Source organism: Coregonus lavaretus (assembly GCF_964263955.1).
Source record: "Coregonus lavaretus genome assembly, chromosome: 40".
Lineage (NCBI taxonomy): Eukaryota > Metazoa > Chordata > Actinopteri > Salmoniformes > Salmonidae > Coregonus > Coregonus lavaretus.
The window spans coordinates 5,412,420-5,430,210 of record NC_140027.1 but is presented as its reverse complement, the minus strand read 5'-3'; the positions used below and the strand labels follow the sequence as shown (position 1 = coordinate 5,430,210).

The window sequence follows — 17,791 nt, the reverse complement described above, 5'->3', positions numbered from 1 at the left end:
GCAGGCACGGGTCGTGCCGGACTGGAGACACGCACCACTGGTTTGGTGCAGGGAGCAGGTACGGGCCGTGCCGGACTGGATACACGCACCACTGGATTGGTGCGGGGAGCAGGTATGGGCCACACTGGACTGGACACACACACCACTGGTTTGGTCCGTACCGGACTGTGGAGGCGGCCTGGAGGTCTGGAGCTTAGAGCTGGCACAATCCGTCCTGGCTGGATGCCCACTTTCGCATGGCACGTGCAGGGCGCTGGCACAGGACGCACTGGGCTGTGAACGTGCACTGTGCCGGACTGGATACACGCACCACTGGTCTGGTGCGAGGAGAAGGCACGGGTCGTGCCGGACTGGAGACACGCCCCACTGGTTTGGTGCGAGTAGCAGGCACGGGCTGTGCCGGACTGGATACACACACCACTGGTTTGGTGTGAGGAGCAGGCACGGGGTGTGCCGGACTGGATACACACACCACTGGTTTGGTGCGAGGAGTAGGCACGGGCTGTGCCGGACTGGATACACACACCACTGGTTTGGTGCGAGGAGTAGGCACGGGCTGTGCCGGACTGGATACACACACCACTGGTTTGGTGCGAGGAGCAGGCACGGGTCGTGCCGGACTGGAGACACGCCCCACTGGTTTGGTGCGAGTAGCAGGCACGGGCTGTGCCGGACTGGATACACACACCACTGGTTTGGTGCGAGGAGTAGGCACGGGCTGTGCCGGACTGGATACACACACCACTGGTTTGGTGCGAGGAGCAGGCACGGGTCGTGCCGGACTGGAGACACGCACCACTGGTTTGGTGCGGGGAGCAGGTACGGGGCTTACCAGGCTGGCGACACGCACCACTGGTTTGGTGTGGGGAGCAAGTATGGGCCGCACTGGACTGGACACACGCACCACTGGTTTGGTCCGTACCGGACTGTGGAGGCGCACTGGAGGTCTAGAGCTTAGAGCTGGCACAATCCGTCCTGGCTGGATGCCCACTTTCGCACGGCACGTGCGGGGCGCTGGCACAGGACGCACTGGGCTGTGAACGCGCACTGGCGACACAGTGTGTAGGACTGGCCCAGGATATTCTGGACCGTGGAGGCGCACTGGAGACCAGGAGCGTTGTGCCGGCACAACCCGTCCTGGCTGGATGCCCACTTTCGCATGGCATGTGCGGGGCGCTGGCACAGGACGCACTGGGCTGTGTATGCGCACTGGCGACACAGTGCGTATCTCTGCATACCTAGGTTCCTCAATGAACACACGCTCCTTTTGTTGCCTGACCAGCTCCTTTCTCCGTGCCTCCACTACTTCCTTCTCCATTTGAGCCGCCTGTAGCGCCTCCCTCTGAACGGATAACTCCTGCTAACGTGGTGGCCTCCTCTCTCAGACAGCTCCAGTCCTTCTCTCTCTCTCACCAATCCTCCTCCAGTGAGGACTCCTCCGGAAGCCCCCACGAGTTAGGGAACAGAACCTCATCGTCGTCGTCATCCTCCGACTCCTCCGTGTAAAACTGTTCCCATTCCTGTTCCCATGGTCGTAGGGACTCCAACTGGAACCCCCCCGGGTGCAGTGGTCGGGGCTCTTCTCTCTCGATCCCCGACCACCCTTCTAGCCCCCCCAAAAAATTATCTCCTCCCATGACCACCATTTGCCCACCTGTGACAAAGCTATTCGCTCCTGCTTGGCACGCTGCTTGGTCCTTTTGTGGTGGGATCTTCTGTCACGATCGTTGAGAGATGGGTCAGACCAAGGTGCAGCGTGAAAAGCATACATGTTTATTAACTAAATAAACATACAACAAAACAAGAAACAACGTAACGTGAAGTCCTCATGCTATACACATACACGCCTAACAGGAACAAGATCCCACAATACACAGTAGGCAATGGGCTACCTAAGTATGATCCCCAATCAGAGACAATGAGCGACAGCTGCCTCTGATTGGGAATCATACATTACATTTACATTTACGTCATTTAGCAGACGCTCTTATCCAGAGCGACTTACAAATTGGTGCATTCACCCTATAGCCAGTGGGATAACCACTTTACAAAAGTTTTTTTTTTTTTTTTTTTTGGGGGGGGGGGGGGCAGACATAGAAATAGACTAACTAGAACCTAAATATAGAATATGTAACATAGATTTCCACACCCTGACTCAACAAACAAGAGTTCTATAGGTCAGGGCGTGACAGATGTGTAGTGTCAGCGTTTGTTGCTGGCATGTCATGCCTAAGTTTGCTAATCTTTCCAATTAAAAAATAATTAAAGTAGTTGGCAATATCAGTGGGTTTTGTGATGAATGAGCCATCTGATTCAATGAATGATGGAGCGGAGTTTGCGTTTTTGCCCAAAATGTCATTTAAGGTGCTCCAAAGCTTTTTACTCTCATTCTTTCTGCAGCATTAGTAAAAATGTAATCAATACATGTTGATGATTTAATTCCTGTGCTGTTTGTAACTACCCTGGTAGGTTGACTGATAACCTGAACCAGGTTGCAGGCACTAGTTACAGTTTGAAGCTATCTCTTGAGTTGGCAGCCTGATGAAAGCCAGTAAATATTTAAATCACCCAGAAAATATACCTCTTTGTTGACATCACATACATTATCAAGCATTTCACATGTTATCCAGATACTGACTGTTAGCACTTGGTGGTCTACAGTAGCTTACCACCAGAATGGGATTTAGGTGAGGCAGATTAACCTGTAGCCATATTACTTCAACAGTATTTAACATGAGATCCTCTCTAAGCTTTACAGGAATGTGGTTCTGAATATAAACATCCATACCTCAACCTTTGGCATTTCTGTCTTTTCTGTAGATCTTATAACCATGTATTGCTACCACTGTATCCTCAAAGGTATTATCTAAGTGAGTTTCAGAGATTGTCAGAATATGAATGTAATCTGTTACTAGCAAATTGTTGATTTCATGAACCTTTTTTCTTAAGCTACATATGTTAACGTGGGCTATTTTTAGCACTTTTCTGGAATGCTTGATTGTTTTTATTGCTTTACTGGGAAGCGTAGCAGAGGTAGACATGCTCAAGTTATTTATGTTAGTGCAGGGTGAGCTGCACACAGTGGACTTCCTGCTAGGGCACACCGCCTCAGTGCTAACAGTATAACTCTGGTTCATATGCACATGATTACTGCATACAATAGCTGTAAGAGGACGGTAAATTAGGTTACTTACATTGTGTCTTCCTGTGCCCCTGAGATAATGTACATTTGCTGAAGTATTATGACAACTCAGCGACACAATGGTAGGGATTAAATGAGCTGGGCTTGGGTCATTGATAAGTCATTGACTCAAGCAGCCTCATAATGCTGTGAAAGGATCCAGGAACCCAGATGATTTGGGTGCATCCCATCCTCCTTATAATGCAAGCTTTGTTTCCAGAAGGTATCAAAATTGTCAATAAATGTAACACCCACAGAGCTGCAATAGTCTCGTAGCCCGTTATGGAGGGCTAAAGGTCTGCTGAACCGTTCAATGCCATGATTTAGGGAGGGCAGAGGGACAGATATTATGGGGCGTTTGTTGGTGTCAAGTAGTGACCCAATCAGTTATTTAAAGTCCATCTTCAACTGTTCTGAGCTGCCCTTCATAATGTCATTGAATCCCACACAAACTACGATAGACTCAATTTCCTGATGCTGGCTTAAAATGTTTGGGAGCAGCTAATTGATGTCCTGTACTCGTGCTCCTGTATAGCGCAAGGTTTTTGCTCCAGCGACTAAGACATTTCTCACCATTGAATTGCCCAATACAACGGCCGGAGAAGGGAATTGAGAAATCCGCCCATTCCCACCCCTGTGTGACCCTTCATAATACTTACAACACAGAGAAGTACTCCCCTTGTCAGAATTCTGCGATTCCTATTTTCTGCAACATTAGGAGTGGATCCCGTTACAAAAATAAGAATCTCACCCAGTCATAACACGTGGTATCCAGCATAGCATAAAAGCCCTACAGGGAACAAAACACAATTTTAAGCAAAACAAAGACACAAAAAGCATAACAATCAAGTGGAAAGACAGGATGAAAATCAATCAATCAAAACAATATTCCTAGCTGGTTAAAAATCGATGAACTGTTATTATGAATTTTTTTTATGTATGCACTCACTAACTGTAAGTCGCTCTGGATAAGAGCGTCTGCTAAATGACTAAAATGTAAAATGTAATGATTAAACTTGCCACTAGTAGCAATACAACTGGAGGAAAAAGCTATGCAAGCCAATTTTGGGTAGCATGGTGGTTTCATCCTGTGTCCACTTCACCTTTGATAAAATTCAATGGTCTACAGGCTGGCTGCTTGAACTACAGTGGGGAAAAAAAGTATTTAGTCAGCCACCGATTGTGCAAGTTCTCCCACTTAAAAAGATGAGAGAGGCCTGTAATTTTCATCATAGGTATACGTCAACTATGACAGACAAATTGAGAAAAAAAAATCCAGAAAGTCACATTGTAGGATTTTTTATGAATTTATTTGCAAATTATGGTGGAAAATAAGTATTTGGTCACCTACAAACAAGCAAGATTTCTGGCTCTCACAGACCTGTAACTTCTTCTTTAAGAGGCTCCTCTGTCCTCCACTCATTACCTGTATTAATGGCACCTGTTTGAACTTGTTATCAGTATAAAAGACACCTGTCCACAACCTCAAACAGTCACACTCCAAACTCCACTATGGCCAAGACCAAAGAGCTGTCAAAGGACACCAGAAACAAAATTGTAGACCTGCACCAGGCTGGGAAGACTGAATCTGCAATAGGTAAGCAGCTTGGTTTGAAGAAATCAACTGTGGGAGCAATTATTAGGAAATGGAAGACATACAAGACCACTGATAATCTCCCTCGATCTGGGGCTCCACGCAAGATCTCACCCCGTGGGGTCAAAATGATCACAAGAACGGTGAGCAAAAATCCCAGAACCACACGGGGGGACCTAGTGAATGACCTGCAGAGAGCTGGGACCAAAGTAACAAAGCCTACCATCAGTAACACACTACGCCGCCAGGGACTCAAATCCTGCAGTGCCAGACGTGTCCCCCTGCTTAAGCCAGTACATGTCCAGGCCCGTCTGAAGTTTGCTAGAGTGCATTTGGATGATCCAGAAGAGGATTGGGAGAATGTCATATGGTCAGATGAAACCAAAATATAACTTTTTGGTAAAAACTCAACTCGTCGTGTTTGGAGGACAAAGAATGCTGAGTTGCATCCAAAGAACACCATACCTACTGTGAAGCATGGGGGTGGAAACATCATGCGTTGGGGCTGTTTTTCTGCAAAGGGACCAGGATGACTGATCCGTGTAAAGGAAAGAATGAATGGGGCCATGTATCGTGAGATTTTGAGTGAAAACCTCCTTCCATCAGCAAGGGCATTGAAGATGAAACGTGGCTGGGTCTTTCAGCATGACAATGATCCCAAACACACCGCCCGGGCAACGAAGGAGTGGCTTCGTAAGAAGCATTTCAAGGTCCTGGAGTGGCCTAGCCAGTCTCCAGATCTCAACCCCATAGAAAATCTTTGGAGGGAGTTGAAAGTCCGTGTTGCCCAGCGACAGCCCCAAAACATCACTGCTCTAGAGGAGATCTGCATGGAGGAATGGGCCAAAATACCAGCAACAGTGTGTGAAAACCTTGTGAAGACTTACAGAAAACGTTTGACCTGTGTCATTGCCAACAAAGGGTATATAACAAAGTATTGAGAAACTTTTGTTATTGACCAAATACTTATTTTCCACCATAATTTGCAAATAAATTCATAAAAAATCCTACAATGTGATTTTCTGGAATTTTTTTCTCATTTTGTATGTCATAGTTGACGTGTACCTATGATGAAAATTACAGGCCTCTCTCATCTTTTTAAGTGGGAGAACTTGCACAATTGGTGGCTGACTAAATACTTTTTTTCCCCACTGTATAAGAGAAAACATATTGTGATATCAATGCTACCAACGGACTAGGAATAGAATAGACTGACAGGTGTCTGGATCACACAGAAAATGCAGAAGTTACAGAAATATAATGGCACTACTTCTCTTAATTCTTAAGAGTAACACGATTAACACATTCATAAATGGCAAAAAAAAGACAGTCAAAATATAAATCATAAGGAATAAGGTTTTGAAGTGTCTGCCCTGTCTAGGAGATATAAGAAAGCTCAGGAAATATATATATATATATACACAGTGAGGGAAAAAAGTTTTTGATCCCTTGCTGATTTTGTATGTTTGCCCACTGACAAAGAAATGATCAGTATATAATTTTAATGGTAGGTTTATTTGAACAGTGAGAGACAGAATAACAACAACAAAATCCAGAAAAACGTATGTCAAAAATGTTATAAATTGATTTGCATTTTAATGAGGGAAATAAGTATTTGACCCCTCTGCAAAACATGACTTAGTACATGGTGGCAAAACCCTTGTTGGCAATCACAGAGGTCAGACGTTTCTTGTAGTTGGCCACCAGGTTTGCACACATCTCAGGAGGGATTTTGTCCCACTCCTCTTTGCAGATCTTCTCCAAGTCATTAAGGTTTCGATGCTGACGTTTGGCAACTCGAACCTTCAGCTCCCTCCACAGATTTTCTATGGGATTAAGGTCTGGAGACTGGCTAGGCCACTACAGGACCTTAATGTGCTTTTTCTTGAGCCACTCCTTTGTTGCCTTGGCCGTGTGTTTTGGGTCATTGTCATGCTGGAATACCCATCCATTTGTTGTTATTCTGTCTCTCACTGTTCAAATAAACCTACCATTAAAATTATAGACTGATCATGTCTTTGTCAGTGGGCAAACGTACAAAATCAGCAGGGGATCAAATACTTTTTTCCCTCACTGTATATATATATACAGTGGGGAGAACAAGTATTTGATACACTGCCGATTTTGCAGGTTTTCCTACTTACAAAGCATGTAGAGGTCTGTAATTTTTATCATAGGTACACTTCAACTGTGAGAGACGGAACCTAAAACAAAAATCCAGAAAATCACATTGTATGATATTTAAGTAATTAAATTGCATTTTATTGCATGACATAAGTATTTGATCACCTACCAACCAGTAAGAATTCCGGCTCTCGCAGACCTGTTAGTTTTTCTTTAAGAAGCCCTCCTGTTCTCCACTCATTACCTGTATTAACTGCACCTGTTTGAACTTGTTACCTGTATAAAAGACACCTGTCCACACAATCAATCAAACAGACTCCAACCTCTCCACAATGGCCAAGACCAGAGAGCTGTGTAAGGACATCAGGGATAAAATTGTAGACCTGCACAAGGCTAGGATGGGCTACAGGACAATAGGCAAGCAGCTTGGTGAGAAGGCAACAACTGTTTGCACAATTATTAGAAAATGGAAGAAGTTCAAGATGACGGTCAATCACCCTCGGTCTGGGGCTCCATGCAAGATCTCACCTCGTGGGGCATCAATGATCATGAGGAAGGTGAGGGATCAGCCCAGAACTACACGGCAGGACCTGGTCAATGACCTGAAGAGAGCTGGGACCACAGTCTCAAAGAAAACCATTAGTAACACACTACGCCGTCATGGATTAAAATCCTGCAGCGCACGCAAGGTCCCCCTGCTCAAGCCAGCGCATGTCCAGGCCCGTCTGAAGTTTGCCAATGACCATTTGGATGATCCAGAGGAGGAATGGGAGAAGGTCATGTGGTCTGATGAGACAAAAATATAGCTTTTTGGTCTAAACTCCACTCGCCGTGTTTGGAGGAAGAAGAAGGATGAGTACAACCCCAAGAACACCATCCCAACCGTGAAGTATGGAGGTGGAAACATCATTCTTTGGGGATGCTTTTCTGCAAAGGGGACAGGACGACTGCACCGTATTGAGGGGAGGATGGATGGGGCCATGTATCGCGAGATCTTGGCCAACAACCTCCTTCCCTCAGTAAGAGCATTGAAGATGGGTCGTGGCTGGGTCTTCCAGCATGACAACGACCCGAAACACACAGCCAGGGCAACTAAGGAGTGGCTCCGTAAGAGGCATCTCAAGGTCCTGGAGTGGCCTATCCAGTCTCCAGACCTAAACCCAATAGAAAATCTTTGGAGGGAGCTGAAAGTCCGTATTGCCCAGCGACAGCCCTGAAACCTGAAGGATCTGGAGAAGGTCTGTATGGAAGAGTGGGCCAAAATCCCTGCTGCAGTGTGTGCAAACCAGGTCAAGACCTACAGGAAACGTATGATCTCTGTAATTGCAAACAAAGGTTTCTGTACCAAATATTAAGTTCTGCTTTTCTGATGTATCAAATACGTATGTCATGCAATAAAATGCAAATTAATTACTTAAAAATCATACAATGTGATTTTCTGGATTTTTGTTTAAGATTCCGTCTCTCACAGTTGAAGTGTACCTATGATAAAAATTACAGACCTCAACATGCTTTGTAAGTAGGAAAACCTGCAAAATCGGCAGTGTATCAAATACTTGTTCTCCCCACTGTGTATATATATATATATATATATATATATATATATATATATATATATATATATATATATATATATATATATTGTACACATTTGAACCCTTTTTTTTGGGTAGGCACAAAACTATCTTCATACTTCCATTCATATTTTAAACTGGTACCTTCAGATGAGTCCCCTGACACTTGTGGGGGTCATAGAGAGTCTCATCTTTCCATGGAGTGGTCATACTAACCAAACCGTTCGGATGCTACAGTCGTTTTCGTGAGAAGACCAATTTTCGGGACGTCTCATGATCTGACAAAAAACGCTGTAACTCGGCCACCTTCCACCATAGATACAGAAGGCCGCCATTGGTGGATGCGGTAGATTGAGACACAGCCCAAGCAAAAAAAAAACAGATCTCTCTAGCTTAAACTGACTGATTTTTATGTGGATTTTTGTATTATGTTACTTAGATTGACGCATCGGAGCGTCAATAGCCTCTAGAGCAGGACTGCCCAACCCTCTTCCTGGAGATCTACTGTCCTGTAGGTTTTCAGTCCAACCCTAATGTAGCATATCTGATTCAGCTAGTTAACGTCTTGTCGAGCAGCTAATAAGTAGAATCAGGTGTGTTAAATTAGGGTTGGACTGAAAACCCACAGGACGGTAGATCTCCAGGAAGAGGGTTGGGCAGTCCTGCTCTAGAGGGTTTTAAACCAGTGGCAAGGATGTAGGCCTAAATAAAACGACAGTTCTGCAATTAATAATTTGCAGAAATTAGGCTTTTTGTTTAATACATAGGATTCTATAGTGCTTTTCTAAAACCCAAAGACGCTACAATAAGTAAATATAAGGAAAACCAACACATAAAAGCAACAAATGACCTGGGATAGGGTAGAAGAGGAGGCGGGAAGAAAGAGACAACACAAACAAAAACTTCTAGATGGTGTGTAGATAGTTAAAAACAGAACGGAAATGTTGCAATCCCCAGAGTACATCCTCTGAACTTTGCACTCTGCAACACACTGCAATAAGTTGTGCAATGACAGTCCAAACACACAGGGGGTTCCCAACACTAATGTTTTCTTATATTTTATATTTAACCTTATTTTCACAGGGAGTCATATTGTGACCAATGTCTCTTTTGCAAATGAGGTCTGTAATTACAAAGATACAAAAATCAAATACAATTACAATTACAAACAGCAAACATGAGGGTGTTGAAACTCAGTAACATTTCACACTGTACACGCAAGTGTCAAACTGATGTCACTGCATAGCCATAGAGCATTGTGGTGTCACGATCGTCGAAAGGATGAGACCAAAGCGCAGCGTGTTGAGCGAACATCGTAGACTTTATTAATAAAAGAAACCACGATCGAAAACAATAAACCAAAATAGACGAAAGTGAAGTTCAATGCTGAATACAACAAACAGCCACACGGAAACAAAAACCCACAAACAAAGGTGAAACCACACAGATTAAATATGGCTCCCAATCAGAGATAACGAGCCGACAGCTGACACTCGTTACCTCCGATTGGGAGTCATATGCCCAATTAACAACAAAACCAAACATAGAAAATGAACAACCAGATCCCACATAGAAATACACCCAAAAGAAAATGACAACCCTGGCTCACAACAAAGAGTCCCGGAGCCAGAACGTCACAGTACCCCCCCCTAAAGGCGCGGACTGCGACCGCGCCTCACAACCCCACAATAGGGGAGGGCTGGGTGGGTGTTGCTCCCCGGAGGCGGTTCCGGCTCCGGGCTTGACCACCACCCCACTATAGTTCCTACCCGCTTTCTTAACCTCCTCCCAATGACCACCCTCCACTTAAACCCACCTGGATTAATGGGCAGCACCGGACTAAGAGGCAGCACCAGGCTAAGGGACAGCACCGGACTAAGGGGCAGCACTGGACTAAGGGGCAGCACTGGACTAAGGGGCAGCACTGGACTAAATGGCGGATCCTGGCTGGCTGGCTCTGACGGATCCTGGCTGGACGGCTCTGGCGGATCCTGGCTGGACGGCTCATGGCTGGCTGACGGATCTGGCCACTCATGGCTGGCGGAAGGCTCTGGCTGATCCCGTCTGGCGGAAGGCTCTGGCTGCTCCTGTCTGGCGGAAGGCTCTGGCTGATCCGGTCTGACGGAAGGCTCTGGCTGCTCCTGTCTGGCGGAAGGCTCTGGCTGATCCTGTCTGGCGGAAGGCTCTGGCTGATCCTGTCTGGCGGAAGGCTCTGGCTGATCCTGTCTGGCGAAGAGCTCTAGCGGCTCCGGTCTGGCGGACGGCTCTGAAGGCTCATGGCAGACGGGCGGCTTTGCAGGCTCAGTACAGACGGGCAGTTCAGACGGCGTTGGGCAGACGGACAGTTCAGACGGCGTTGGGCAGACGGGCAGTTCAGACGGCGTTGGGCAGACGGGCAGTTCAGACGGCGTTGGGCAGACAGACAGTTCAGGCGCCGTTGTGCAGACGGGCAGTTCAAGCGCCGTTGGGCAGACGGGCAGTTCAAGCGCCGTTGGGCAGACGGGCAGTTCAGGCGCCGTTGGGCAGACGGCAGACTCTGGCCGTCTGAGGCGCACCGTAGACCTGATGCGTGGTGCCGGAACTGGAGGTACCGGGCTGAGGACACGCATCTCAGGGCTAGTGCGGGGAGAAGCAACAGGGCATGCAGGACCCTGGGGACGCACATAAGTCCTAGTGCGTGGTGCCGGAACTGGTGGTCCCGGGCTGAGGACACGCATCTCAGGGCTAGTGCGGGGAGCAGCAACAGGGCATGCAGGACCCTGGGGACGCACATAAGTCCTAGTGCGTGGTGCCGGAACTGGTGGTCCCGGGCTGAGGACACGCATCTCAGGGCTAGTGCGGGGAGCAGCAACAGGACGCACAGGACTCTGGGAACACACAGGAGGCTCGGTGCGTGGTGTAGGCACTGGTGGTACTGGGCTGGAGCGGGGAGGCGGCGCCGGAAATACCGGACCGTGCAGGCGTACTGGCTCCCTTGAGCACTGAGCCTGCCCAACCCTACCTGGTTGTATGCTCCCCGTCGCCCGACCAGTACGGGAAGGAGGAATAACCCGCACCGGGCTAAGTAGGCGAACCGGGGAAACCATACGTAGGGCTGGTGCCATGTAAGCCGGCCCGAGGAGACGCACTGGTGGCCTGCTGCGTGGGGCCGGCCTCATGACATCCGGCTCAACACTCAATCTAGCCCGGCCGATACGAGGAGCTGGAATGTACCGCACCGGGCTATGCCTGCGTACAGGAGACACCATGCGCTCTACTGCGTAACATGGTGTCTGCCCGTACTCCCGCTCTCCACGGTCAGTCCAGGGAGTAGGCGCAGGTCTCCTACCTGACTTCGCCACACTCCCTTTTAGCCCCCCCCCAAGAAATTTTTGGGGAGTAACCACGGGCTTCCAGCCTCGACTCCGCGCTGCCTCCTCATACCACCTCCTCTCGGCTGCAGCTGCCTCCAGCTCTTCACGAGGGCGGTGGTACTCCTCCGGTTGTGCCCAAGGACCCTTTCCAGCCCGTATCTCCTCCCATGTCCAAAAGTCCTTAGGAGGCTCCCATAAATCCTGCGTAGGTAGGTCCTGTTGCCGCTTGTTACGCCGCTTGGTCCTCTTGTGGTGGGTTTTTCTGTCACGATCGTCGAAAGGATGAGACCAAAGCGCAGCGTGTTGAGCGAACATCGTAGACTTTATTAATAAAAGAAACCACGATCGAAAACAATAAACCAAAATAGACGAAAGTGAAGTTCAATGCTGAATACAACAAACAGCCACACGGAAACAAAAACCCACAAACAAAGGTGAAACCACACAGATTAAATATGGCTCCCAATCAGAGATAACGAGCCGACAGCTGACACTCGTTACCTCCGATTGGGAGTCATATGCCCAATTAACAACAAAACCAAACATAGAAAATGAACAACCAGATCCCACATAGAAATACACCCAAAAGAAAATGACAACCCTGGCTCACAACAAAGAGTCCCGGAGCCAGAACGTCACATGTGGTTAAAAGAAAGTACCTTAACCCTTCCTCCCACAGACTATTTGTGTGCTGAGCTGCCACATTCTACTTATCTTATTAGAGCAAATGTCAATGTGTTCAATGTGGCAATTGGGACAAAATTGGGTAAAAATTATTATGTAACACTGAAGCAAGGAGAATCTCAATCAAACTGGTCTCCAGAAGTATCTGAGGTTAGACAAAGATCCTTTCTTGAGCTGCTACTAGGCTTATGTGATTTCAAACACAATCAATAAAACTAAACTATAGTCATATGTGAAATAAAATTTAACTCAACTGAATAGCCAAATAAGCTTTCTCACATGTTTGTTGTTGCCTCATTCAAAACACCACTTCCAGACACATGTTCTGACTCAAATAAGACATTGTTATAGATTGGGTGTAGTATGTAGTCTGTAACTCTTTTCTTGCCGGGTTTCTCACATTTAATACTTCTCACTGGGAAAGTGTAAAAGAAGAGGGTGGGGCAATGTACCAATACCAATCATGCAAAAGAGGAAATTGCAAAAAACATCCACATTCTCACCCAGATGATAGTGAACTACCGCAGCTACTTTTGGGGGTGGAGACGCCCTCTTATAAGAAGAGGCACACAGGAAACAAAGTGCAGGAAGACAAGTAAGTTTCCTTTGCAAAGGTTGAGTGTTGCAATATTTTCCTCACTGCATGCTAGTGAACAAAGAGAAGGAGAAGATGTCTGGGCAGGGAACCCTCTCCCTGCTCACCTGCATGGCAGCCATTGGTAAGCGCTGACATCAGCTTAATATTCAATTACATATTAAAAGGGTTGGAAAAAACATCATCAGCTCAACTAGAAAAAAAAAAGTCAATTACTTTCAATACTACACGTTTTAAGTTACAGTTTAGTTTTTTTGTTGTTGCTATTCCTGACTGAATCTAAAATACTCAAATATGTTGAACTGTTCACACCATTGTAATCAATAGGCAAACTTGAAGTAGAAGAGGGTATGTTTTCAAAATGGATGCTTAACTTGCACAAGGATCATTTATGTCAAAGAAAGGTGCCTAATGTTGCCATTGCTGTCGACTAATGGGAATCCCAATAAAAATAAAAATCTAATGCTCTAAATGTAATTGACTTGTTAGATGCTCCATTGTAATTTTTGGGGGGCCTTTTAGAAAACAGAACTAGTCATACAATATCTTTACTTGTGGTTTCACATCAATAACGGTAACCGACTTCTACTTTTTTGTTTTTGAGGCAATAGGCCACTTAACCTTTTAAACCTAGATACCACCTTATTGTCTATTCATGTTTTTGAGACAGTCAATGATAAGCATTAACTATTGGCCATTTATCACACATTTTTCATAGTGGAAAAGGTCATAAATAAGTTATTTACAATGTTACAGCTGCATTAGACCCTGGTTCGAATCCAGGCTCTGTCGCAGCCGGCCGCGACCGGGAGACTCATGGGCGGCGCACAATTGGCCCAGCGTCGTCCAGGGTAGGGGAGGGAATGGCCGGCAGGGATGTAGCTCAGTTGATAGAGCATGGCGTTTGCAACGCCAGGGTTGTGGGTTCGATTCCCACGGGGGGCCAGTATAAAAATATATATATATATGTGTTCACTAACTGTAAGTCGCTCTGGATAAGAGCGTCTGCTAAATGACTAAAATGTAAATGTAATTAACTTTTGAAGGCAGTTCTGGCTGAACAACAGTAGCCTATAGCACACCTATGTTCAGTCAAACATGTTAAAATTATGATTCCTCAAAATACGTTTATGCAGACTGAACATTTAGTTGTTTTCACCAGAGCCAGCGCCAGACTATGATCAGCTGGGGGGAACTCTTTTTGATGCTATATTTATAGTTAGGCTATATATATAATATATGCAATGAATCTTCCACTCGTCAAAAGGACCCACCATTTAAAGCCAACAGCGCATTTCAAACACACAAGAGCAAATCACATTTCTCCTTTCCTAAAAACGTTGGCTATTAAAAACCTAGGCCTTGGATAATGCTAAAACAATGTAGCCTACCAAATGAATTGACAAGGAAAGTTTGAAGGGGGAGAGAGACAGCTATGCGATAGCAGGCCTATATTATGAAGGCCTATATGATATTTAAATCTGTCTCTGGTGGATATACTTTGCCCTGGTCTTGCATAGCACAGGTCAGGTGGTATGGCAGCATAGACCTACGAATGATAGATTAATATATGAATTACCCTCATTTCTAACACATCTCTGTCTTCACTGTTCCCGTCTTGCACAATTCATGCATCTCTGCAGGCATCAGCTCCACTGGCCTCTCTCTCTCTCTTCCCCTCTCCTCTCTCGATTGCTAATATCTCTTGTACGAGTAGCCTAGCTCAATGCAAGTCCCAGGAATAGCAATATATTTTGGTCACTTATTTTGAGCAATTTTTTTAACTAATAGGGAGAAGCAGCTTGCTCTTGCTTGCTGAATATAAAATAGGCTAGAGGGTTGGCAATGAACTGGCGGGAAATTTGACTGGCTAGAGCATGTAGCTCTGGTGTAGTAATATTTATATCAATAAATAAATATATCCAAATGTTGGTAGAATGTTTTTTGGGTGGGCACAAAAGTACATTTAGGGAGGCATTGCCCCCACAATGCCCCCATAGTGCTGGCACTGGTTTTCACTGACCATGATCTAAAATATTAAATATTAAATTATGCCAATTTCCCGTGTTGTAGGAAAGATCGGATATCTAAGATTTGTGTGAAATGCTGATTCAATTATGTATTCTATTGTACATCGTGGATTAGGCCCACTAGACAACAAATATTTACCAATATCATTTTTATGCATTTAACCCAAATAGTTGTCTGTCATCCGATTCTACCACTCTTTTCTTTTCTTTGCCAGCTGTCTCTTCAATGGCTTTCAACATTGATGAAACAAACCCACAAATCTACAAAGGGGAGGAACAAGATTTCTTTGGTTACAAAGTCCTGCAATTCATTTCTGGCAAGGAGAAAGGGTAAGTGTTATTGTTATCATCATAGTGAAATGTGTGGTTCTGGTTAGTATTATGTTACAAACTTCATCTGCAAAACAGTATCACACACCTGAGGAAACAGAAATTACCAAAAAAATGCACCTGTGTCTGCAAACATGCACTATATACAGTGGGCTCCAAAATTCCTGCCAACCCTGACTGGCAATGCACAAACCATACTTTAAAAAATATAAACAATATAATTATAGAGAAACTCAAAATACCAACATGTGAGAAATACTGTACTTTATTAATGTTTCAATGGAACCAACCAAAATCATACAATTATTTAATGCAAAATAAATGTAACCAAAATCAAGGTTTCATCATTATTGGCACTCCTCATTTAGTACTTAGTGCAACCACCTCTGGCAAGGATAACAGCATGGAGTCTTTTCCTGTAACGTTTGACAAGGTTAAGGAACACATTTGGAGGGATTTTGGACCATTCCTCTATGCAGATCCTTTCAAGATCCTTCACATTCTTGGGTTTGCGCTTGTCAACTGCCCTCAACAACTCAGCCCACAGATTTTCGATTGGATTGAGGCGACTGAGATGGCCATGGCAGAACATTGATTTTGTTGTCACAGAACCATTTCTGTGTGGATCTTCAGGTATGTTTTGGGTCATTGTCTTGTTGGAAAGTCCACCTACGGCCAAGTCCCAGCCTTCTGGCAGAGGCAACCAGATTGTCAACCAAAATTGCCTAATACTTGGTGGAATTCATTATGCCGTCAATCTTATCCAGTTCCCTGGACCTCTGGAGTTAAAACAGCCCCAAAACATCACTGATCCACCACCATATTTCACCGTGGGTATGAGGTGCCTCTCCTTGTATGCATCTCTGTTTTGACGCCAAAAATGCCGATGCTGTATCTGACCAAAACGTTAAATGTTGGTCTTACCTTCTTCCAGTCATAATTTAAATGTCGTTTGGCAAACTCCAAGCGCTTGCTTCTGTGTCTTGGGGTCAGAAAAGGGTTTCTTCTGGAAACCGTTCCAAAGAGCCTGTGGTTGTGGAGGTGACGTCCGATGGTGCTTTTTGAAACCTGGTGACCCCAAGACACCACCAAGGCCTGCAATTCTTTCACAGTGATTCTTGGGGAATTTGTTGCTTCTCTCACCATCCTCCTCCCTATCACGGGGGGCAAAATGCATTTGCGTCCTCTACCCGTGAGGTTTTCAACTGTTCCATATCGTTTACATTTTTTAATAATTGCCCTGACAGTGCTCAGTGGTATATTCAATCGTTTGTGGATCTTCTTGTAGCCATTACCAGATTTATGAAGGTCTACAAACATCTGTCTCTTTTGAACTGGCAGTAATTTTATTTTCTTCATGGTGTTGGATGACAAAGGGATATTGCATGCGTGTACCTCATTTTTATACCCTAGTGAAACAGGAAGTGATGTAATGGCTCAATATAGTTCATTAAGACTTTGATAAACTTAAATAAGTGGAATTTAATTAGTGGTTTAATTTTGGTTCGATGTTATTTACAATAATCTTTAAGGGTGCCATTAATTGTAAAACATTGATTTGGAGGACATTGATTTTTTATTAAATCAATAATTGATTTTGGTGGGTTCCATTGGAACATTAATATAGTACAGTATTTCTCACATGTTGTTATTTTGAGTTTCTCTATAATTATATTGTTTATATTTTTTAAAGTATTGTTTGTGCATTGCCAGTCAGGGGTACCAGTAATTTTGGACCCCACTGTATATCCATAGCAATGTATTTAGAAAATATATGGCTCTGTATATACAGTGAGCTCCAAATGTATTTGTTGTTGTTTTGGCTCTATGCTCCAGCACTTTGGATTTGAAATGATACAATGACTGTGAGGTTAATGTGCAGACTGTCAGCATTAACTTGAGTGTATTTTCATCCATGTCTGGTGAACCGTTTAGAAATTACAGCACTTTTTGTACATAGTCCCGCCATTTTTGGGGACCAAAATATTGGGACAAATTCACTTATGTGAATTAAAGTTGTCAAAATGTTAGTATTTGGTCCCATATTCCTAAAACGCAATGATTACATCAAGCTTGTGATTCTACAAACTTGTTGGATGCATTTTCTGTTTGTTTTGGTTGTGTTTCAGATTATTTTGTGCCTAATAGAATAATGTATTGTGTCAATTTGGAGTCACTTTTATTGTAAATAAGAACAGAATATGTTTCTAAACACTTCTACATTAATGTGGATGCTACCATGATTACGGATAATCCTGAATGAATCGTGAATAATGATGAGTGAGAAAGTTACAGAGGCATAAATATCATATCCCCTAAAAAATGC

General features: G+C 44.8%; 1 pseudogene across 1 annotated transcript in view; it reads left to right on the top strand.

Moving 5' to 3' along the window:
• Nucleotides 1–13,025: 13,025 nt before the first annotated feature.
• The window catches only part of LOC311113510 (integrin alpha-L-like), a 29,886-nt pseudogene continuing 25,120 nt past the window's right edge, over nt 13,026–17,791 (top strand). Inside the window, exons 1-2 of the transcript XR_014615941.1 lie at nt 13,026–13,229; nt 15,351–15,465. The product of XR_014615941.1 is annotated as an integrin alpha-L-like (transcript). The remainder of the gene's footprint in view (nt 13,230–15,350; nt 15,466–17,791) is intronic.